At 31.4% G+C, this 25,537-nt stretch overlaps 1 protein-coding gene across 15 annotated transcripts in view; it reads left to right on the forward strand.

The window, feature by feature from the left end:
- Positions 1-20,203, forward strand: part of LOC107020446 (serine/threonine-protein kinase TOR-like) — a 34,391-nt gene extending 14,188 nt beyond the window's left edge. For 2 of the 15 annotated variants that reach the window (XR_003578641.1, XR_003578652.1), the window contains exons 4-25: positions 25-100; positions 810-871; positions 976-1,070; positions 1,157-1,564; positions 1,938-2,219; positions 2,323-2,371; positions 2,520-2,785; positions 3,947-4,287; positions 4,408-4,762; positions 5,947-6,022; positions 6,109-6,170; positions 6,275-6,369; positions 6,456-6,863; positions 7,237-7,518; positions 7,622-7,670; positions 7,819-8,085; positions 9,237-9,574; positions 9,695-10,049; positions 11,053-11,147; positions 11,250-11,325; positions 11,398-11,459; positions 11,559-11,655. The gene's annotated coding sequence lies outside the window, so the exon portion shown is untranslated. Of the gene's footprint in view, positions 1-24; positions 101-432; positions 546-647; positions 724-809; positions 872-975; positions 1,071-1,156; positions 1,573-1,937; positions 2,220-2,322; positions 2,372-2,519; positions 2,786-3,946; positions 4,288-4,407; positions 4,763-5,946; positions 6,023-6,108; positions 6,171-6,274; positions 6,370-6,455; positions 6,872-7,236; positions 7,519-7,621; positions 7,671-7,818; positions 8,086-9,236; positions 9,575-9,694; positions 10,050-11,052; positions 11,148-11,249; positions 11,326-11,397; positions 11,516-11,558; positions 11,656-17,990 lie in introns of those variants that run through there. The other 13 variants (XR_003578644.1, XR_001456869.2, XR_003578643.1 and 10 more) reach the window with 13 other exon arrangements.
- The last annotated feature ends 5,334 nt before the right edge of the window (positions 20,204-25,537 follow it).

Here is a 25,537-nt window from a genome sequence, read left to right on the forward strand (position 1 = left end):
AATGATCTAATCTCTTTTGGTCAGGCTGCAGACGGAGCAAAAATTGCTAGTGCTTCAAGGATAATTTGTGTCGATTTAAATGCTAGCTGATTTCAGTAAGGTAATTAACTTGTGCCTTACACATTCTCGATCCATTATCTTATATAGCAAAGCAACTAATTCATCCATTTTANCCTCTTTGAAAAGTCACTTCAGTTGTGCCTTCCCAGTCCCAAAAAAAAGTCATTTCAAATAATCCTGCTCATTGAAGGTGACTCACATCCTATTCAAGGAATGAACCATCCATCAGAAGCTATACTAGTCAGTTTAGTTTTGTTTTGTTGTGCTTGCTTGCTTGAATTCCTCTTTACTCTATTCTAATTATATTTTCACTGTTGAATCCTTTTTGTGTATATCTATTGAGATGATTTACACATGCTGATGATAGGATGTTCATTCCTTTATTTGCAGATGTTTTTGAAAGTCTTGGAGCACCTTTGAATGTTGCTAAACCCACAAAAGATTCAAGTGTGGCTATTTTTTGACTAGGAGCTGTAGGCCTTATTGTGAGTATTCTTCACATTGCAAATAACCTTCTTGTTCTGTTTTGTTTTTTAATCCATACATATGTTAATCTTACTAATAATGATCTAATCTCTTTTGGTCAGGCTGCAGACGGAGCAAAAATTGCTAGTGCTTCAAGGATAATTTGTGTCGATTTAAATGCTAGCTGATTTCAGTAAGGTAATTAACTTGTGCCTTACACATTCTCGATCCATTATCTTATATAGCAAAGCAACTAATTCATCCATTTTACTTCTATTTTACAGGTAAGAAATTTTGTGTGACAAAGTTTGTGAACCCGAAGGATTAAAGTAAACCAGGTCAAGAGGTACTAATATCTACTTCTCCTAATGGATCATTTTGTGAAAGAAGAAAAAGACAGGAGTGAGTCATAGTTGATCATCTTTTCTTGAATTTTGATTATTTGATTAGGTAATTGCTGAGATGACTCATTGCAAATTCGATCTGAGTGTGAAGTGTACTGGCCATATCTATGCTATGATTTCAGCATTTGAATTGTCCATGATGTATGTTTTCTATCATCAAATTTCCTTAATTGTATATTATTATTTATATAATAATCTTAACGAACATTGTCGTTATTAATTTTCAGGTGTGGTAGTGGCTGTCCTTATTGGTATGTACCCCATAAGGAAGCTGTGTTCAAGACACACTTTTGAACTTTTTAATGGAAGTACTATCAAAATAACCTTCTTTGGAAACTGGACACCTCGTTCGGATATTCCTTCTTTTGTTGAGAAATACATGAATAAGGAACTTGAATTGGAGAAATTCATCACTCATACACTTCCCATACTATGAAATCGACAAGGCTTTTTGAATTAATGTTGAAGGGAGAAGGCATTCATTGCATCATCACCATGGAGTGCTAAACTTACTATCCTAGAAAAGGAGCTTCTAGCTAGTCGCTTTTATTTGAGAAAAGACCAAGAATTGGGTGGAACACTATGAGAAGGATCCGAAAGCTCCAATGGCTAGACTATTGAACATGATGTTTGAGGTAATTTGGTAAGGTCCCTTTTTATGTGTTCTTTGTCAATGAGAAACTATGTTGGTGTTGTTCCGCCATACTACCCCGGGATACTGAATTCTTTGAATGCTCGCCAGGACGTGTTTGAAAGTTCTATGTGTTATATAACCATTGCTATGATGAGGAATTATCCACAGCTTATGCACAAATTTATGTCTAATAAAGCAAAAATTCCCTATCTTCTTAAACTCATTGTTTATATGAACCTACACCTCTACTCTCTTAAAAGACAAGATTAGGTGCGTTTGTGAAACCTATTACGATCATGAACTATATATGGGATTGCTAATGTGAAGTATTTTTTTAACTGGTAACTCAAAGCTGTTGTCTTTTGCTTTTCCAGATTTTTAAATGTTTTGTCTTTCTGATGAACGAGGCATCTTTTAATCATGGTGAAAGGGAAGCTCTAAGATCTTGTATAAAAGCTTTGAATTTCTGGGCTACTGAGATTTGGTGGGAGTTACAAGACTTCACCCTCAACATATTGAAAAGGATTATAGATGAGCTCATTATCAACGTACCATTGTTCCAGAAATGGGCATTAGTGCAGTATGGAGAACTGTAGTATTTAAGATGGAGACTTTCATCAACTGCTCCCTCAGATGTCTGCCTAGTCTTCCTTCAGGTGCATTTGTGGAACTTATTACGATTATGAACTGTATAAGGAATTGCCAATATGAAATAATTTTTGAACTAGTAACTAAAAGCTATTTTCTTTTGCTTTCCAGGATTTTAAATCTTCCGTCCTTCTGGTTAAAGAGGCATTTATTTAGAATGGTGAGAAGGAATCTCTAGAATCTTGTGTAAAGCATTGAACTTCTGTGCTTCTGAGAGTCGTGGGGAGTTGCAGCTTGGTTCACTCATCTCCTGATAGTGCCTTCTATGTTCTCTTTTCGTTAATTGAGTATTTTTTTTCTTGGTCTAGGTTGTGTTCTTTTTTCAGAACATTGGCTAATCAGGAAAGCAACCCTTGTATCATCCACAGAGCTAGAAGCTTTGGGGTACTCATCAGATATATGCAACGGAAGCAGCTTCCAGACTTGGTAAACTGATGATGGATGCCCTTATTTTCATGCATATGGAATTGAGAAGATCCTATGGACCTGAAGAGTGGTTGCCCTCAATGGATCTGATGGGATAAGCTTAACTAGGCAGTGAAAGGACATAGTTTGGTGGATGGCTGTCATACGGGTAACACTTCTTTAATTCATTTAATAAAAAGATCTTTTTTTGTCACAATTCTTGTGATTAATCAATTAGTGTGTTCTAACTTACGATCTACTACTTCCACTTATGTTTTAAAATGCTATTTGTGCTTAGATGTAAACGTTCTAGGTGATAAAACCTCAGAGAAATAACGTACTTTAAAAAACGAGGAACACATGATGCAGGCATGTCAAAAATTTTACCACCAATACAAGCACACACCCTTTTAATCCTAAATTCGATCTACAAGTTTCAGTCTGTCATAGTCTTCAATGAGGATATGCTGCAAATGATTTGTCATCTGAGTAGAGTGGACATTACATTTCAACATGAAAATAGTATGTAATTTTGGTTAGAGTAGTATCTCCCTTAGACTTTTAGTGAGCCTAGTCTTCCAATGGCTCAAGTTTGGTTGGAAGACCTTAGAGTTTTCTAGCTGGTATCTTGTTGGGGCGATCTGAATTTCTGAATATTTGTAGCTATGGCTTGGCAAAAAGAATGAAATCCCCATGACATAATCTGAGCCTCTTGCTTCATTTCTCCATTACCAAAACTAACAGGCCTCTTCTAGTCCTTTTCCTTTCTTTCACTTTAGAAAACAAATAGAGCATTAACATCAGCAATAGCAGTAGTAGTTGGACCTCATTGTGAGTGATGCACTCTGTTCAAAAGCACCTCAAAGTTCCTTGCCACAATCACTAGGCCATCCCCATGAGAACTCAATTTAGAACATTTAATACGAGGAGGTAGAGCAAGACTCAAACTGATTTATTGCATGATAGCCTGCATTGAATCTTTTTTTTGTTTTTATTAACTCAAATAGAGAGCATATGAAGTATATTTTTTTTATTTTATGNTAATTTTTTTATTTTATGACAGAATCGGTTAAATAATTTGAATAATGTTCAGTGATTTTCAGAGCTATTGCATCACTTTTAATGTAAAGTTATGTGTATCTCTCCATCCCCAATCTTAGTTTAGCCTGTTAATGTCATTAAAACATTTGTCTGCTCCAGCCTCTCCTAGCTCAGCCTCTCAAACTTAAATCTGCAATAAAAGAAGTTGATGTAGCACCTTAATAAATTGAAGGGGACTATGTGTTGTACTGATGCATTTTTGTTAAATGTGCAATCTTTCTTGTTACAGGATGGTGATGTTTGAATATTCACTGCTTGTAAACTTTAAAATGTTGGATGATCTTCAATTATCGAGGCAAATTTCCATCGAAAGCTTGCATAATAATCTTGCACAGACTGCCTCCAAGGCTTAGCTCGAGTGGAAGAAGGTGGTGTCGCAGGTTTGAGCCCCACACCATGCAAAGTGAAGCCCGGAATTTAAGTGGAGAGGGGTAGAGGGCGGGCCTATTATCCACTGAGTTTAGAAGGCTATGATTGGTCTAAAGAGCGGGTCACAGGCGGATTTCTCGGTTATAAAAAAAAAAGAATCTTGCAGAGACTTTCAAGAACTCCAGAAGTTTTGATGACTGGGTGGGTATACTGTAGTTTGAAAAATTCATTTTTCTGTAGTTTTGCCAATACTCAACATCTTTGGCTAGTAGTTTAGGTTATTGGATTTCTTCTTCTTCACACGCATCTGCATGTTTGCAGTGATAGCTCGCCAATAGGGATGGTACTGTTTTCTTGAATGACGGGCTCTTGGAGATGAAGTGCATTCTCCAAATTCCTTAGCACCTCACCAATAGATGGAATTTGCATTTCACTGCGTTTCTCCAAACTTGCTGAAGGAATCTGGTCTTACATTGCCTAGAAGGTCGGGATCTATGATATGTTCCATCTATCTCTTCTCTTGCAAATTCATTGCCCAGTCAGCTAAGTTGACCTTCTCCCTCGGAAGAGATCGATCTCGGGCAGACCTAGCACAAAGAACTTCACATAAAATGGTCACCAATGGAGGAAGAGGAAGGATGGTGAAACTGTTTAAGACACTCACCAAAAGGTGAAGGTATGCTCTATTATCCTTAAGCTCACTTGCTCTTATCATGTCTTGTCATTTTCAAAGACAAATTTTTACCCTTTCTAGTAAATTAGTATCTATTGGTTGAGTTGTCTATGTTTAACTGATTGCTATTTTAAAGATCTGTAGTAAAAAATATGAGATAGCCTGGATGTTTTGTTTGTTTGATAAGAGTCTTTTTTCTTGATTTCTTTCTTCAATTTTAACAGTAAGTCGAGGATAGAGTTATCTGAAATATTCATTTTTTTGATAAAGAGTAAGTTATTTACAGTTGTTTGAAACATTCATCTGTAGTTCGTTTCTTAATTTTCCTAATATAAGATTAAAATAGAAAGGAAGAAGAATGCTACACTTTACATTTGGGAACATTTATCTTTATTGGGATTTGTGTGGAAGAAGACCAGCAGATATCCTAAAGTCTTAGTGGATTTTTATTTTGAAATTGAGGATTGTTCCATTTAATCTCTCTTATAATGTATTTTTGTATCTTAACTTATTAGATGCTGAGGCAGTTCCCAATGTTAGGTGTATTCTGTTTTCAACTAAGAGAATATAGGAACTTCAACTAAGAAAAAATTAGGATAAGAAGAATTGCTTAAGTAAGGATGTTGCTACAAGGGATCTATGAAGGAAGTGTTTGTATTAGGAGCATTTTCAATAGGTTTCTTTTGTGTATTTGTTCAATTAGGCCTGGTGTCTCCCATTTCCAAATATTGTGGATCTGGCATTTGCATTTTCACATTGGTCTCAACCATGCTCTAGTACCAGTCTTGCAACAGTATTAGAGTATTGGTGCAAACAAATCGGTCCTTAACTTGCTAATCGTTCATGAATCTAGTTTTTTCAAGATCTAAAAATACATCAATATGGTCGAATGGTCAAATAAGCTGGCTTGCCTTCTCCATTTGATGTCTCTTTTCTACCAGTGACTTCCAAGGTATATGGGAAGGGCATTCATGTAGCATTTTGATCACTTAGGGAGCAACATGCATAGCCACAAAAGGCCTTATCTGATTATTCCATAAGAAATACTCAATCCTTTTTTAAAAGTCACTTTAGTTGTGCCTTCGCAGTCCCAAAAAGAAGTCACTTCAAATAATCATGTTCTGTTTTGTTTTTTAATCCATATATATGTTAATCTTACTAATTATGATCTAATCTCTTTTGGTCAGGCTGCAGACGGAGCAAAAATTGCTAGTGCTTCAAGGATAATTTGTGTCGATTTAAATGCTAGCTGATTTCAGTAAGGTAATTAACTAGTGCCTTACACATTCTCGATCCATTATCTTATATAGAAAAGCAACTAATTCATTCATTTTACTTCTATTTTACAGCTAAGAAATTTTGTGTGACAAAGTTTGTGAACTCGAAGGATTAAAGTAAACCAGGTCAAGAGGTACTAATATCTACTTCTCTTAATGGATCATTTTGCGAAAGAATAAAAAGACAGTCGTGAGTCATAGTTGATCATCTTTTCTTGAATTTTGATTATTTGATTAGGTAATTGCTGAGATGACTGATTGCAAATTCGATCTGAGTGTGAAGTGTACTGGCCATATTTATGCTATGATTTCAGCATTTGAATTGTCCATGATGTATGTTTTCTATCATCAAATTTCCTTAATTGTATATTATTATTTATATAATAATCTTAACGAACATTGTCGTTATTAATTTTCAGGTGTGGTAGTGGCTGTCCTTATTGGTATGTACCCCATAAGGAAGCTGTGTTCAAGACACACTTTTGAACTTTTTAATGGAAGTACTATCAAAGTAACCTTCTTTGGAAATTTTACACCTCGTTCGGATATTCCTTCTTTTGTTGAGAAATACATGAATAAGGAACTTGAATTGGAGAAATTCATCACTCATGCACTTCCCATACTATGAAATCGACAAGGCTTTTTGAATTAATGTTGAAGGGAGAAGGCATTCATTGCATCATCACCATGGAGTGCTAAACTTACTATCCTAGAAAAGGAGCTTCTAGCTAGTCGCTTTTATTTGAGAAAAGACCAAGAATTGGGTGGAACACTATGAGAAGGATCCGAAAGCTCCAATGGCTAGACTATTGAACATGATGTTTGAGGTAATTTGGTAAGGTCCCTTTTTATGTGTTCTTTGTCAATGAGAAACTATGTTGGTGTTGTTCCGCCATACTACTCCGGGATACTGAATTCTTTGAATGCTCGCCAGGACGTGTTTGAAAGTTCTATGTGTTATATAACCATTGCTATGATGAGGAATTATCCACAGCTTATGCACAAATTTATGTCTAATAAAGCAAAAATTCCCTATCTTCTTAAACTCATTGTTTATATGAACCTACACCTCTACTCTCTTAAAAGACAAGATTAGGTGCGTTTGTGAAACCTATTACGATCATGAACTATATATGGGATTGCTAATGTGAAGTATTTTTTTAACTGGTAACTCAAAGCTGTTTTCTTTTGCTTTTCCAGATTTTTAAATGTTTTGTCTTTCTGATGAACGAGGCATCTTTTAATCATGGTGAAAGGGAAGCTCTGAGATCTTGTATAAAAGCTTTGAATTTCTGGGCTACTGAGATTTGGTGGGAGTTACAAGTCTTCACCCTCAACATATTGAAAAGGATTATAGATGAGCTCATTATCAACGTATCATTGTTCGAGAAATGGGCATTAGTGCAGTATGGAGAACTGTAGTATTTAAGATGGAGACTTTCATCAAATGCTCCCTCAGATGTCTGCCTAGTCTTCCTTCAGGTGCATTTGTGGAACTTATTACGATTATGAACTGTATAAGGAATTGCCAATATGAAATAATTTTTGAACTAGTAACTAAAAGCTATTTTCTTTTGCTTTCCAGGATTTTAAATCTTCCGTCCTTCTGGTTAAAGAGGCATTTATTTAGAATGGTGAGAAGGAATCTCTAGAATCTTGTGTAAAGCATTGAACTTCTGTGCTTCTGAGAGTCGTGGGGAGTTGCAGCTTGGTTCACTCATCTCCTGATAGTGCCTTCTATGTTCTCTTTTCGTTAATTGAGTATTTTTTTTCTTGGTCTAGGTTGTGTTCTTTTTTCAGAACATTGGCTAATCAGGAAAGCAACCCTTGTATCATCCACAGAGCTAGAAGCTTTGGGGTACTCATCAGATATATGCAACGGAAGCAGCTTCCAGACTTGGTAAACTGATGATGGATGCCCTTATTTTCATGCATATGGAATTGAGAAGATCCTATGGACCTGAAGAGTGGTTGCCCTCAATGGATCTGATGGGATAAGCTTGAACTAGGCAGTGAAAGGACATAGCTTGGTGGATGGCTGTCATACGGGTAACACTTCTTTAATTCATTTAATAAAAAGATCTATTTTTGTCACAATTCTTGTGATTAATCAATTAGTGTGTTCTAACTTACGAGAACTACTCTACTACTTCCACTTATGTTTTAAAATGCTATTTGTGGTTAGATGTAAACGTTCTAGGTGATAAAACCTCAGAGAAATAACGTACTTTAAAAAACGAGGAACACATGATGCAGGGATGTCAAAAATTTTCCCACCAATACAAGCACATACCCTTTTAATCCTAAATTCGATCTACAAGTTTCAGTCTGTCACAGTCTTCAATGAGGATATGCTGCAAATGATTTGTCATCTGAGTACAGTGGACATAATCATTTCAACATGAAAATAGTATGTAATTTTGGTTAGAGTAGTATCTTCCTTAGACTTTTAGTGAGCCTAGTCTTCCAATGGCTCAAGTTTGGTTGGAAGACCTTAGAGTTTTCTAGCTGGTATCTTGTCGGGGCGATCTGAATTTCTGAATATTTGTAGCTATGGCTTGGCAAAAAGAACTGAAAGCCCCATGACATCATCTGAGCCTCTTGCTTTATTTCTCCATTACAAAAACTAACAGGCCTCTTCTAGTCCTTTTCCTTTCTTTCACTTTAGAAAACAAATAGAGCATTAACATCAGCAATAGCAGTAGTAGTTGGACCTCATTGTGAGTGATGCACTCTGTTCAAAAGCACCTCAAAGTTCCTTGCCACAATCACTAGGCCATCCCCATGAGAACTCAATTTAGAACATTTAATACGAGGAGGTAGAGCAAGACTCAAACTGATTTATTGCATGATAGCCTGCATTGAATCTTTTTTTTGTTTTTATTAACTCAAATAGAGAGCATATGAAGTATATTTTTTTTATTTTATGACAGAATCTGTTAAATAATTTGAATAATGTTCAGTGATTTTCAGAGCTATTGCATCACTTTTAATGTAGAGTTATGTGTATCTCTCCATCCCCAATCTTAGTTTAGCCTGTTAATGTCATTAAAACATTTGTCTGCTCCAGCCTCTCCTAGCTCAGCCTCTCAAACTTAAATCTGCAATAAAAGAAGTTGATGTAGCACCTTAATAAATTGAATGGGACTATGTGTTGTACTGATGCATTTTTGTTAAATGTGCAATCTTTCTTGTTGCAGGATGGTGATGTTTGAATATTCACTGCTTGTAAACTTGAAAATGTTGGATGATCTTCAGTTATCGAGGCAAATTTCCATCGAAAACTTGCATAATAATCTTGCACAGACTGCCTCCAAGGCTTAGCTCGAGAGGAAGAAGGTGGTGTCGCAGGTTTGAGCCCCACACCATGCAAAGTGAAGCCCGGAATTTAAGTGGAGAGGGGTAGAGGGCGGGCCTATTATCCACTGAGTTTAGAAGGCTATGATTGGTCCAAAGAGCGGGTCACAGGCGGATTTCTCGGTTATAAAAAAAAAGAATTGCAGAGACTTTCAAGAACTCCAGAAGTTTTGATGACTGGGTGGGTATACTGTAGTTTGAAAAATTCATTTTTCTGTAGTTTTTCCAATACTCAACATCTTTGGCTAGTAGTTTAGGTTATTGGATTTCTTCTTCTTCACATGCATCTGCATGTTTGCAGTGATAGCTCGCCAATAGGGATGATACTGTCTTCTTGAATGACGGGCTCTTGGAGATGAAGTGCATTCTCCAAATTCCTTAGCACCTCACCCATAGATGGAATGTGCATTTCACTGCGTTTCTCCAAACTTGCTGAAGGAATCTGGTCTTACATTGCCCAGAAGGTCGGGATCTATGATATGTTCCATGTATCTCTTCTCTTGCAAATTCATTGCCCAGTCAGCTAAGTTGACCTTCTCCCTCGGAAGAGATCGATCTCGGGCAGACCTAGCACAAAGAACTTCACATAAAATGGTCACCAATGGAGGAAGAAGAAGGATGGTGAAACTGTTTAAGACACTCACCAAAAGGTGAAGGTATGATCTATTGTCCTTAAGCTCACTTGCTCTAATCATGTCTTGTCATTTTCAAAGACGAATTTTTACCCTTTCTGGTAAATTAGTATCTATTGGTTGAGTTGTCTATGTTTTACTGATTGCTATTTTAAAGATCTGTAGTAAAAAATATGAGATAGCGTGGATGTTTTGTTTGTTTGATAAGAGTCTTTTTTCTTGATTTCTTTCCTCAATTTTAACAGTAAGTCAAGGATAGAGTTATCTGAAATATTCATTTTTTTGATAAAGAGTAAGTTATTTACAGTTGTTTGAAACATTCATCTGTAGTTCGTTTCTTAATTTTCCTAATATAAGATTAAAATAGAAAGGAAGAAGAATGCTACACTTAACATTTGGGAACATTTATCTTTATTGGGATTTGTGTGGAAGAAGACCAGCAGATATCCTAAAGTCTTTCTTCTGTTTCAGCCCTAGTGATTTTTATTTTGAAATTGAGGACTGTTCCATTTAATCTCTCTTTATAATGTATTTTTGTATCTTAACTTATTCGATGCTGAGGCAGTTTCCAATGTTAGGTGTATTCTGTTTTCAACTAAGAGAATATAGGAACTTCAACTAAGAAAAAATTAGGATAAGAAGAATTGCTTAAGTAAGGATGTTGCTACAAGGGATCTACGAAGGAAGTGTTTGTATTAGGAGCATTTTCAATAGGTTTCTTTTGTGTATTTGTTCAATTAGGCCTGGGGTCTTCCATTTCCAAATATTGTGGATCTGGCATTTGCATTTTCACATTAGTATCAACCATGCTCTAGTACCAGTCTTGCAACAGTATTAGAGTATTCAAGGAATGAACCATCCATCAGAAGCTATACTAGTCAGTTTAGTTTAGTTTTGTTGTGCTTGCTTGCTTGAATTCCTCTTTACTCGATTCTAATTAGATTTTCACTGTTGAATCCTTTTTGTGTATTTCTATTGAGATGATTTACACATGCTGATGATAGGATGTTCATTCCTTTATTTGCAGATGTTTTTGAAAGTCTTGGAGCACCTTTGAATGTTGCTAAACCCACAAAAGATTCAAGTGTGGCTATTTTTTGACTAGGAGTTGTAGGCCTTATTGTGAGTATTCTTCACATTGCAAATAACCTTCTTGTTCTGTTTTGTTTTTTAATCCATATATATGTTAATCTTACTAATAATGATCTAATTTCTTTTGGTCAGGCTGCAGACGGAGCAAAAATTGCTAGTGCTTCAAGGATAATTTGTGTCGATTTAAATGCTAGCTGATTTCAGTAAGGTAATTAACTAGTGCCTTACACATTCTCAATTCATTTTTCACTAATTCATCCATTTTTCTTTTATTTTACAGCTAAGAAATTTTGCGTGAAAAAGTTTGTGAACCCAAAGGATTAAAGTAAACCAGGTCAAGAGGTACGAATATCTGCTTCTCCTATTGGATCATTTTGCGAAAGAAGAAAAAGACAGATGTGAGTCATAGTTGATCATCTTGAATTTTGATTATTTGATTAGGTAATTGCTGAGATGACTGATTGCAAATTCGATCTGAGTGTGAAGGGGGTAAGGTTGGGGGTTTTGGAAGGGTAAGGGGGTAAGGGTGGGGAGGTGTGGGTTCGGAAGGTGTCGTGGCAAGGGGGGTGGGNCCGACATCTGGAGGTCAAAATCTAAAAAATAAGAAATAAAAATATTGACCTTCGGAGGTCGGTATTTCAAATTTTAGAAGTAAATATTCTGATCTCCGAAAAACTGAAATAATAAAAATAAAAAATATATAAAAGTAACCTCCAAATGATATTTTAGTAGTGGTATTTATACACCATTTTTGAGATCTAAAAGTAAAGCTTTTTTAAACTAACCATTATATTTTGAGAGTTTAAAAGTTGGAGTAATTCGAATCTAAAAGTTCTTGAAAATAATAATTTCAGAAGGAAGAAGAAAATGTTATTTTAGAGAACCGAATATTTAATAGTTATACTTATCAATACTCACTTAGATGTTTATGCTAAGGAAAACTTGTCATTTTAATTTCCGAAATGAATTTTAAACTAGTTTAAAGGCTAAATCAATTACTCTTTAGAAATATATTTAAGACTTTAGATATTTGCCCTTTAGAAATTACCTATTTTTAAGAAAACAAGAAAGTAGGTCTATATATTTTTGACAAAAAATAAATATAAAAATTGTAGAATAAGTCCCATTAGTTAAGATCATTTATATTTTTACATCATCCCTTTTCGAAAATATATTTACTAATATCACTTTTCAAATGAACTGTTGCTAAAATATTTTAATTTCATAACATGTAATTTCATGATTTTAGATATGCCAGCAGGTTAAATGCAAGGTACATACATATGTATGTCATACGCAGAAAGGTACAAATTCTATATTTTTTTAGTTTTCTCAATACGTAACCTATTAGTTTGTTACACTTCATATTATTTTTTCATATCTACTATCACTTTACAAATGTTACTTATTTTTCCTACACTTTTAATGTACACATTATTTTACTATAAATTTACACCCGACTATTATCTCATTTTACTTCACGTCTCAATTCTATATAAATAAAACAAGAAATTTTCCTATTCTTTAAACTTAATTTTTTTTGGGATATATTTATATAAGACACTTCTATATTTTTAACATATAAAATTGTCAAACATTTTTAGTTTATTTATTTATTATTATTGTATGATAAGCATACTATTATAATTTAATTTAATAACATATATATGTCGTACCTTGTATTTTATTTTTTTCCTAAAACTAATAAACTTTACTTACCTTTGATTTTAAAGCAAATAAATAAACAAGTTTTCCTAATTATATTTTCCTAAATTGAGTTTAAGGACTATCTTCGTATAGTTTCTGCCGGATGCTTAATATCTTCCATCGAGTAATCAAAACCCTAACTCATAATCGCACTGATTTCACAGATTAACACAGAGTTCACATTGACATAGTTAAAAAATGATTTTCCTAATATTTTCCTTAAAATTTTGGTGGCGACTCTAAAATAATACAATTTTTTCCAAAAAATCAGAGTGTCAGTCATATTATGTTGTGAACTGTTTTCGACTGAATCTAAGATAGGGTGCATCAGACATTAGCTCGAGTGTGATGATAAATGCTTTTGTTTTTGCTTGAGTTTAGCAATGAGTGGGATTGAATTTTTAGCGAAAGGTATTGTAAGATTGACAGAGAGGCGATCAATGATAGGCGAAAATCCATAAATTAATAAAAATCTTCAAGGCATAAGCTAATTTTGATAGATAAGGGGATTGTGTTATACAGTTGAATTTACAATTCAGATTTTTCATTGTAAATATACAGTCATGGTGATATATTTTGTCAAGGTATGAATTTAGAAGGTGAGAAATGATCAATTGTATCAAGTATTGAGTGTTTGGAAGTACGTACATTTGGGTCGTGACAAAAGCTAGTGCGTCATACTCACAACTATGTATAAAATGCGATGGTCACCTAAGAATTTATCCAATAACACTACAGGTTTTCCTCTAAAGAGTTAACATTATCCATTTCCATTCACTTGACTCCACATACTCTTCACATCCTTCCAATGAAGCCCACACTCTCAATACTAAAAACCATCATAACCACTCCGACCATTTACCTTACTCTAAACCAACATTTTTTAAATGAAAATCTTTTTTTAAGTACTTTAATAATCAACCGTAATCAACTTTGGTGGTTATTGAGAATGGTTTTGTTGCTAGTTAAGTGTGTAATACAACAATAATTACCACTCAGTATTGTGATGACTTTCTTGAGGCATTGTATGTGAGGATGTGTAGGTATTCAATTGGTTGGTTTGGGGACAAATATTATATCATAAAGTGAGGCGATGCTTTGTTAAACAAGACCTTATGTATGAGGAAAAATCGGTTGAAATTCTTGATCGCGACGTTTGGAAGATAAGGACATACGAGACAAGTAGCCCAGTTATTCGACGATCCAGATACTACTCTACTCTTGCTTTAGCCCTTTTCTCCTAGATTTTCACTCAGGAACGAGTGATGAATAAATTGATATATATATTGTAACGACATGTTCCCGTCGTTATGGAAATCCAACTGTGAAAGAATTGGGAGGAAAGCTTTTCGTAGTAACTTGGAACTTCCTAGCCTAGTCAAGATTCGTACGAAATCGAAGTCATGCAAGTCTAGGTATATTTGGTAATGATTGGGTGATTTAATAAGAAATTTAAATTGCATAAGAGATAGCTAAGACGTTAAGGTACCTCTACAACCTAACTAGATTGAATTCAGGCGAGGAGAACTTCCGAAACATATCTTAGCGGCATTTTCTGACTGTCATGGGAGGAAGGTGTGTTGTGAAATACGGGTGTGGAACTCTTAAATTAGGTCATTGTTTATGTGCAAGCCGCAAAGGTGGGATTTTCCCGCCAGGGTGGTGCCGTCGTAGCGAGGTGAGGACCGATGTGGCGGGAAAGACGCGACTTAAGTTGGAAATAAACCCCAAAAATGTTTTATTATGTAATTTTTGACCTTGAGAGCTAAGGAACAACCCAAGGGTATTTGTTGAAGGTTTTCCACCTCTTCTAGCGCCAAAGGGAAGGTTTTTACTCCCCGAATCCATTTTTTGATCTGTATAACTTAGTTTCTTCAATAATTATCGATGGGGAGGGTTTTGATCTTGGAATTATGGTGGAAAAATGTCACCCCCCAACCCTAGGTGAGACAGACAACTACTATATATTCACATGCTTTACGAGTCACCTATGATGCGCAGGTAAACTACTACTATGCAGATATATTTACTAATGAGAAACTTCATATACAACACAGGTTGACTAGCTAACCAATACATGTGACAAGTGAAACTATGAATACAGATGATAGCTTTACAATGTCTACAAAGCCTCTACTGGGATCCATGACTGTGCGACTATGAAATATGCATAATAAAGACTCGACAAAGCCTCGAATCAACCTGGAGCTCACCAACAACTGCTGAGTATCATGTGCTTCTATTGGGCAAATCCACTAGTTGAGTACATGTACCTGCAACATGAAATGCAGCGTTCCCAATAAGGAACATCAGTAAGAACAAATGTACTGAATATATAAGGCATTTACCAATAGATAAGGATTAGAGACCATCTTTGCTTATACATGTGGAATCATGTATGTTACATTCTTTTCTTTACTTAAGTGCGTTATTATTTCTATATGACATATGATACAAATGAAATAAGTAGTTGATCAGTGGTAAGAGAGGATGACCCATGCTAGACATTTTAACCCATGGGATGTAGTGCTCATATTATATGTTGCTCTGTTCTTTTTGTTCATGGGTATTCTAAGGATAACTTATTCTAAATGTTTAATAATATGTTCTGATTAGTTTATGAATTTTCGCTTTCTATTGAATTACATATTGTCTTTTAATGTTACTCCTTGTAATACTTTTTGACATACAAAGATGAGGAACCTACTTGATATGATCTTGGAGGAAAGAAGATTAAGAATAAAGACAGGCAAAGTAAGTATATTCAATTCATATGAGTATACAATTTGTGGTTGACTATGAACTAGTTGTTTCTTATTTAATATAAAAGATAAACCTATTCAGTTCTCATTATTCATAATTGCGTATGCTTTTTCGTTGCAATAGTTTGCCTTCATTTTCTCTAATCTCATAAAAGATTATTTCCCTTTATGTGTTCTATCTTTTTATGTATACTACATAGTACTTGTTTGAATAATTGAAAGAGTATTTATATGTAAAATCTCAACTCTTTCCTTACTACCTTTTGCAATTACTTGATTTCGTGACCAAATGAATCTAATAAGAATGGGAGCTTCAAAGTTGGTCTAAGACTAATTAATTAATTCAAAGTGCATTTTCTAAAATTAAAATTAAAATGTTGACCCATTTTTATTTACCCCATACTAGTCCTACATCCACCCCCTCGCTTCTTTCTTCTTCTGTCTTCTTCACCATTCTAGCTCTTCAATATTCATTTTTTCCCTCTCCATATTTTTCAATTACATTCACCATCCAAATTCTTTTCATAGTAACTCTGGAATCACTGCCGAAGCTCCATTAAAAGATTCTTTAAACACCAACAAACAACCGAATCACCACTTCTCCATCACTTTCTTCCTTAAAACACCATTAATACTGAGCTTCGAAGCTCTTAGACGGAGAAACAAAACAACATCAATCAGCCTGTTTCTCTTCCTTTCGTGTTTTATTTGGTAAACCTCCAACACCTGAGAGATAAAGGATCTAGTATCACTTCTTTTGTCTTCAAAAAAATTGAAAAGCAAAAAAATCACTGATTCTACCTCCGTAGAATTCGGTAAACTAGCAAGTTTTTTCGCTATGGTGAAAATTGATAAAATTTATGTGTGAAATTAACGTCAATAATAAGATGATGGTGTTGGGTTTTGTGGATTACAAAAGAGATTGTGAAATCGAAGTAGTTAATAGAGTTAAAGGTGAAGATGGAGGAAAAAATGATGCTTTAAATGGAGAAGAATCTATAATGGCGAAGACAACAAAATAAAAAGAATAAAGTTAAAGTTTTTATGGGCCAATAAATTTATTCATATATGTTAATATAAGTTAATATAGTAAGAAATAATATTTAAAATATTTATTATATATTGACCAATAAAAATACGTCATGTGTATGAATTTATAATATATTTTTTCTTTTTTTAACTCATTTACACGCTATTAGGAGAGTAAATTCACTCACTTTGTCATCCCTAGGGTGGTTTTAAATTCATTTCAAAGATGTTAAGAGGGGTATTTAAACGCCTGTGTAGTTGAAGTGCTAAAGTGAGTTTTTGGACCAAGTTTAGAGGGTTTTTTATGTATTTTTCCTCAAATTAATAAAATTTTTATGCCTATATATCATGTTATAACTTTGAAGTGAGACATTACTTGCAGTGACAGGGTACACCTAGACCTATATTTGTTAGTCTGGATCCTGCTATTGTGGATGAAGTTAGGATTGGACATTCATGCAATTCTTTCATCTTTTGCGGAATATTTTCCTAAATAAGGAACCTATTTCTTAGAGATTGTTTAAAAGATATTCATTTTAATAGTATAATTGTATTTCATGTTATTGGTATAAGTTGGCAAATGCAATGTAGTATCATTTGGATAAGAATATCTTTTTATAATGTGATAAGTTCAATTTTTGTATTTAACTATGAAAATTTATATGGATAATGGTTGTTTTTATGTGATTATTTAAATAGATTATTACAATTGTCTAGTCGTTGAACTTAGAAAACAATTGCAGAAGGTAATTTGGTTCCTATAAGCACTTATAATGAATGAATTTGTGTTGTGACCAAAGGTTAACGATTGAATTTTCAATTAGCGAAGGAGTTGGTCTCTAAAAAGAGCTACTACTAGACTTTTGCCAGTCGTTAAAGTATTTTAAAAGACCAAAGAAATTAATTCAAAATCAATTGAAGAAAATAAAAATGAATGAATTAGATGAACTAGTTTATTCCTTAGAAGATCTAAGTCTTTCTGAAAAAATAAATGTTTTCATGAATAAAGGGGAAACAGGAGGACCCCAAGGAAGATTCGAAGCGTCAACTTCTATGAAAGAAGAGTGGCAAGAACCAGAAAATAAGGATTTTGCAAATAAAGCAAAAAAGAATAATGATTTTACAAAAAGCTATCATAATAATGATAAATAAAGATTTATGCCTAATAGACTCCAAACAGGAGATATAAACCCCATTTTTTAAAAAATAAATAAAAGTGAAAAGATGATAAATTAATTTTTTTGAAAAATAAATTGAGAAAGAAATTTAAATAAGTATTTTACAGAGTAAGAAATAAAAATAATTAAATATATATACATTGCAAAATTAATAAATATGTATACTAACTAATTATAAAGTTTTTTTTGGAACACAGGGTAACCCGCAGCCGCTACAACCTATGCTACAGCATCTGCCGTTCGGGTGACCACTTTGTGCGCACTGGGTAAACCCTCCACTGTGTAATAGCCTGCAAACCACACAGGTAATGTAAACCGCACTAAGCAATCCCTATGCGACATGCTCGACTCAGAAGACATTGAGGGGGATCAATCCCGGGTCATCCGTGTGGATAACCACCCGCCATACTAACTAAGACATCCCAAAGGGCTAATTAAAAGTTACCAATTAAAAATGACTTGTGCCTAATTTAGGCATCCATCACTTCCCTTCAAACGAATATGTACACTAATATTTTCGTTTTAGTCTAGGGGGGCACTTGTCCCTTATACCAATTGTATTGATAAAAATTAGATTAAATCTTGAATTTAAGTATATAGATTCTATACTATAATTTTTTATTATTAACATATTATGACTATTTAAAAAATTATTATTGCACGAAGTGCGTGTCTCTCCTCCTCTCTTACGAATTCGTTTTAAGAATCGTCTAGGTGGAGGCATCTCTTTGTGCTTGCTCGTCCTTGTTCAAGATCAGACAACTCCCTTCAAAAATTCTTGTACTAATTCTTGGTTGTCAAATCTTATCGAATTCAAATTCCGCGATTTTCAATGGAATTGTTATTCGAATTTGGACCTCATTTTCCCTCTTCAATCTTCCCTATTTCTCTCTATATATACTTTCCTTCCTTTAACGTTTTAGGGGATTTTTTTGAACACTAATTTATCATCTAAAATATAGAGCATTTTCTTAAAAAGATATTAGCTACACAAACATGTATTAAGAGCTCAAAAAGGCTTAGGTTTTTTCTGCTCGAATTAATCGGAGCTCGACGGGATTAGATGAAGTTCCACTTGTGGTGTAGTCATTGCTCTTCTCTCGTCCTCTCAGTCTCGCTGTCAGGGAAAAGGTAAATGATTCTTCTATACTTTACATATTTATTCTCTTTGTGATGTAGATGCTTAAAATAATATGAATCCCCATTGTTTTCTTAAGATTTCCGATTTTATCTATTATCTTGCTTGAATATTGATATAAATTCCACCTCACATGTCTAGTTTTTGGTCTGATGTGTTTCTCTAATTACTATGCGGCATAAGTGTGTTAAAGCTTTGCTTTGCGATGAAGCTTGTTTGAATATGTGTTATGAGTACAATCTAGCTTAAAGTAATATATTGTGGTCAATATTGTTCTTAAATGATTTATTATTGCAATTGAAAGCTTATCATTTGCTTATAAGTGAAGAATTTTATATATTTGATAATATAGTATAACTTACTTTTCATACACACAATTAGTTTTGGACTTGTGATGAAGTAGCCACAACTCATTTAATCACTGTAGTTTGGTTTGTTTTGAATATAATTAGGACTAGTTACTACTTTAAAAACATGCATATTGTGGTTTGATGGTATGATACTTTAGCTTTAATTCATGACCATTTTGTTTGTTTATTTGTTAATCTCTTTGCTTGTGTTTGTTAAGTATTATGAATTCTTCTTGCTCATGAGCCTTTATTTTCTCCATTTAATGATTAGTAATCTTTTTTTCTTAATAAAGTTCCAACCCTTGCATGAGTAGATATATCATATTTACATCTCCTAGTTGTATTTTCCAAAAATCGATGCAATAGTAATTTATTGTACCGATTTTTGGAGAGTGTTACAACTAGGAGATGCAAATATTTTCGTGTATCTCATGGATCGAACATGATTTTTATGTGATTTTATTTTTATGCATGTAAATCTAATCCAAGTCTAATGGACTTCATTTACTGCCTATTCTTGAGTGTTCAAGTGAAAAAATTGAATTACAGGTTCCAAAAGCAAAATACAGGTCTTGGAAAGCTGAAAAATAAATTGATATACGATCCGTATGCACTCAGTATACGTTGATATACGGATCGAGTGCAACAAATACAGAGCCAAAAAATGAATACATGTATTGAATGCTGTATATACACTTGGTATACAATCTGATATACAAAAATAAGAACCAAAATACAACTTGTATACAATGGTTTACAATCAGTGTATATTCAGTCTTTTAGGCATGAGAATAGGCCAAGCCCAATTTTTGTTTTGCACAGCAGCTCCAGGAGAAGCTAATGGGCTGGAATCCATCTATTTGTGGCTGACTCTTTTTTAGAGTTAGGACATGTTGGGACAAAAGCCCAAATTTTGACTTTACTTCCTTTCTTCTTCTTATTTGTTTATTTGTATTAACTTTCTAACCTTTGTTTTATTTGAATTTAATTTAATTAAATTTCTAAAAAAGATAGTTATTATGTTTCAATTGAAGGAAGTATTTAAATTTTACATATTTATTTAATACTTTATTTAGATATAAATTTATAAATTATGTTCATTTCCTTTCAAGTAAAAAATGTGTTATTTTATTTACTCTCAAAGTTAGTCAAGTTTTAGTCAAATCGTAGGTCAACCACACGGTAGCGGATGCTTCAAATGCTTAAACTCTTCTCAAAGCGGGAATTAAACCCCGAACACCCTTGGGATTGTCTTTCAAATATTTGATTGCTTAAGTCTTTGGAAAATTACAAGTTTTATTTATTTCTTACAAAAAAAATTAAGTGGCGAATCTTTTTAAAAATTATTTTTTCTATAAATTTTGAGTTGAATTTATTTTTCGAAAATAAGTTATATATAATTCTTTTTCAAACATGAAACTTGTACTCTGGAACATTTCTCTATCGATGATTTTTTAAAATTTGTATTGATATATATACACAATTACATTTTTTAATTTTTTTTTTTTATCTTTTTGTAGTCTATATCATAATATAGTTTGCTAAATCTATAATTCTTGGTTTCAATTGGATTGTCAATAACTTATTCTTTTTTTAAGAGTTGATTATGGATGCAGATGATTTAATAATTAGGTTTATGAGTTGTAAAATGTGGAATGTGAATACTTTCAAGAACATGACGAAATGATCAATTTGGATATGAATTTTATTGGCGAAAATACATCTTATTCTAGGAGACGGTTTTACTATGAAACTTATGAGTTTCTTAAAAATATTATTTATTTCAAAGTAATTAATGTCTAATTTCTTTCACTTTATAGGGTAGGGTCACCGTTCCTATGTGGGTCATAGAAAAGAAAATACATAAAGCCTAACAAGTGAGTCATGCTTTCTTTAAATTTGTCAAAATTGTCATTATCTATGGTTGATTAAGAAGAAAAAACCTGGAAACAAGAGACCAGTTCCATCTCATGCTCAATTATAGTTTTTTCTTTTTAAAATTAAAATTTTGGAAAATGTTTGTGATGCTTACACGTTCTTTGGCTAAGATCTGTTTATTATTTTTCTATTACAGACTTTTTATCTTAGTATAATCTCTAAAATATTAATAGTCATATTCTCATATTTTTATCCTTTAAATAAAAGCATTGTAAGACTTTGGACAAATAATCACATTAGTCTTTTAGATTGTTATGTTTCTAGTACTTATTTTATTCATTGTTAATTTAACTCGGAGAATAAAACTATTGAATGATGATCGACACATGGAAATGAATGTCGACAACAGACACACTCAAACTTAACGAAGGTCTTATTATCATCCTACCTCAATTTTTTTTCTTCATATTTATGCACCTTTTGTGCTGAAATGTCACCTTCAACCACCAAATTGGTTGTGTTTGTACACGCTCGCCTACCATGTGTTTAAATATTATTTTTTATTTCTTAAAAAATATTTTATTTTCTTTATCTTTTATTAAATTAAGTTAATAAATTGTTTTTACCTTAGAACATTTTTTTTACCTATTCATTGTTTCGTTCTCTTTTTTTCTATTTTATTTATTTATTTTCTTTTTTTTATCTTTTGTTTTGATTTGATTCTAAATTTAATTTCAAATGTCTTGTATTTAAATTAAGTAAATTTCAAACGCATATCAAAATAAGTAAAGAGGATCAAATAAAACATAAAAAGGCAAAGTGTTAAAATTAAAGGACACTATTAAATACATATTTTATTATTTAAAATACGAAACTTTCAAGGATTGCACTGCAAATGTCAATTGTTTGTTGATTATTTGGTAGTAATATTTTTTGTTAGAGTTTTTCATTTATAAAATTTCAAAACAATTCACAATAATTTAAATTTTAAGTAGATGTAAACAAGTGAGTTTTAGAAATATAATTTTATCTCAGACATAGACATATTTGTGGAAATAAAGAACGTGTGTAACTTCCTTTTGAAACTGAAAAGGTTATGTGATAATTATAATTATAATAATTATATTATTACTAATAAATATTATAATTATAAGTATAATAATAATAATAATAATAATAAAAAGAAAATTAGTAATCAAACTAATAATTAATTTATATTTAATGAATTAAGTGATAATTTAAGCTAAGAAGATTCTTCTTGCTTACGTGTACACATAACTATATTTAAAGTGTTTTTGTAAAACACTAATTCTAAGAGATGAAAGAGTTTTTCATTCATATAATTGTAATATGTATACTCTATTTGATACTAAGTTGCAATACCTTCATTTTAATCTTATGTTAGAATTTGAATCTTTCAAATGAAGATCCTCTTTTTCATGTTGAATATTTTTTTCATTCAAATTTTTATTATAAAAATAGTGCAAAGAAACAAACTCATCAAAAAAGAGAATATTTTAAATTGTTACCTGAAAGACGTGAAACATAATGAAAATTACTCAACCATGATATTTTTTTAAAAAATAAAATCACATAATAAAGAACGTGAATTCAGTGTTTGTATTTATAGCAAGAGAAAACAAAGAACAAAAAAGTAAAAACTCCAAAACTGTGAATAGAAGTTATCATCAATTTTGAATTCAAAAACCTCAACGGTTTAAAATAAAGTCAAAATTTTACAAAGTTTGTTTTGTTTTTATCTTAGACCCACATTGTTTTTTCATTTTCCTTTAAATTGAATTTTCATCTAATTTTCTAGATCTGTTTGGTTTTAAACTTATTTAAAAATAGTTATTTATTATTTAATACCCTTAAAAGTCCTACTTTTTTTTAGAACTTTTTGGTTTTAAACTCATTTAATAAATAGTTATTTATTATTTAAGAACATTAAAAGTCCTATTTTTTTTTAGAAAGGTTTTTAGATTAAAAAATAGTTATTAATTTAGAGTCCTAAAAATAGTATTACATCGGTTGGTTATTTTTATTTTTACGTGATTTTCAAAATTAATTTTATACATTTAATAATTAAGTTTATTATTATTATTATTATTATTATTATTATTATTATTATTATTATATATCCGTTTTGTTATAATTAATGAATTTGTGGAAAGATTATTACTATTATATATTTATTAAATAGGTACTTTGGTTAATCAATTTTTAATTATATTATTTAATTAATATTTAAGAAAAATTCAAAATTTAAGATTGTAAATACTCTTTTACACGTTATTTTTATAAGAAAAAAACAATTGATTTTACTAAGTAAAAGACTCTAACTTAAATTCTAAAGTAGTAATTTCTTTTCTTTATTAAAAAGACAAATTAATTATATTAATAGTTATTTGAAATAAGTACAAAACGTAAAAACATACAACTTACAATAAAGATATTAATATTTTTTTTAAAAAAAATTAAGTTATCAAACAATTATTATGTGAAAAGTGCAAATTCTCATAAAATCATGACTATGATTTTCCTTAACTAACTCAACAAAAGATGAAATCATGTTGTTATTTTCAAATTATGACACCTTTTCAACATATCAAATACATTTTTGTATAACTTAAAATATAAATTTAAAATTTAAATTATATAATGTCAGAAACTTAAAAATTGCATGCAATTCAAAAAATCAAATTTAAATTTGAGTTATCCAGTTTATACTTGCACAATGATAATTACAAAGGTAAACATAATTCTCCATTGAATACATATATGAGAGTGTTTCTCGTTGATCTAATAGAATTTTTAATAGATCTAACAAATAAAAGTAGATTCCATAGGCAAATACCCATATTTATTATTTCATGATCATTATCAAGACCTGTTTAATATTGACATCAATAACAAATAAATTACTAATTACTACCTAAATCATTTGCATACAACCACAATTGTGAATATATATTACAATCACTTCAAAGAGCGAAGATTAATCACCATAAACAAATGTAATATAAAAAATAACAGGAAAAACAAAAAAAAAACGTTATCGTGTTCAAGTGGTTGAATAAATATAAGAGAATATGAAATTCTGAAATTAATAGATTCTTAAGAATATGTAAGTGACAAGAGTTAAGAATAGTTCTTGCTATTTAAGTACTACGTTATTCGATTGGCTTTTTTTCTAGGGATAAGATAAAATTAGTTTCTTATTTTTTGAATTTTAAATTTTAAATTAATTAGTCAAATTTTAAAAACTTACGTTTGGATAGTAATTAGATAATTACCATTTTTAAAAAAAATAAATTCCAAAAGGGTAGTTAAATTATTTTTATTTTATTTTTTCAAATATCATCTTTTTTTAGTGTTTACTATTTTTATTTTTATTTTCATATGTTAAATATACAAGTTCTGCATATTAATTTATACATGCAGATTATTTTGTTTTAATAAAAAATTTGCGAACGTGTGAAAGATTTTTTTTCTTCTAACGTGTGGGAAATTTCCTTTTTATTTTTTTTAACATCTTTTTTTTTTAAAAAAAAAAAAAGTTCTTCCTATATTATATAATGCAAAGATAAAATAAAACATGATAGGAATTCTCGCTTCTACAAATCTTTTTATTCTTAATTTTAATTTTTTAGATGTAGTAATTGAGTACTTTAATTAGTATGAAATTACTTTTTAAAAATTGGAAGTAGTTTGAAAATTATAATTAGCTTTGAAATTATTTGTGAGCTTATAATTTTGTTATATATTTGTTAATTTTTTATTTTTAACTACAATAATTCAAATTATGGAGTTTTTAAAAGGAAGAAGAATATTCTTAATAAGTTTTATAAAAAAATCCACTGTTTTTGATTTTTTTCATATATAATTTATTATTTATTATTTTTCTAAAATTTCTTTATTTAAATATTTACTTGTGTTGCTGTCTCCTGCCATGAGTCCATATGGGACTTATTTTTCTAAAATTTTGTTATTTAAATATATAAAAGTTTTTATATGTTGCTACACAACCGTTTTTGATCTTTTGCATTTGTAATTTATAATTTATTATATTTTTTGACATTTTGTTATTTAAATATACAAGAAAAATTGTTTCCACGCAACCGTTTTTTTTTAATTTTTAATTTATTATTTTTCTAAAAAATTGTTACATAAATATGCAAACCTTTTTTTGTTGCAACCTCTTCCCATGTGTCATTTATTTAAAAACATTTCATCAGTCAAACAATAGTTTATTATTAAATCTTATTAGATAACTATCATTTTAAAAAAAAAATTAAAAAGGGTAGTTAAATTATTTTTATTTTATTTTTTCAAATAGCATCTTTTTAGTGTTTTGTTGTTTTTATTTTATTTTCAT

The sequence above is a fragment of the Solanum pennellii genome, chromosome 5 (assembly GCF_001406875.1).
Source record: "Solanum pennellii chromosome 5, SPENNV200".
Classification (NCBI taxonomy): Eukaryota; Viridiplantae; Streptophyta; class Magnoliopsida; order Solanales; family Solanaceae; genus Solanum; species Solanum pennellii.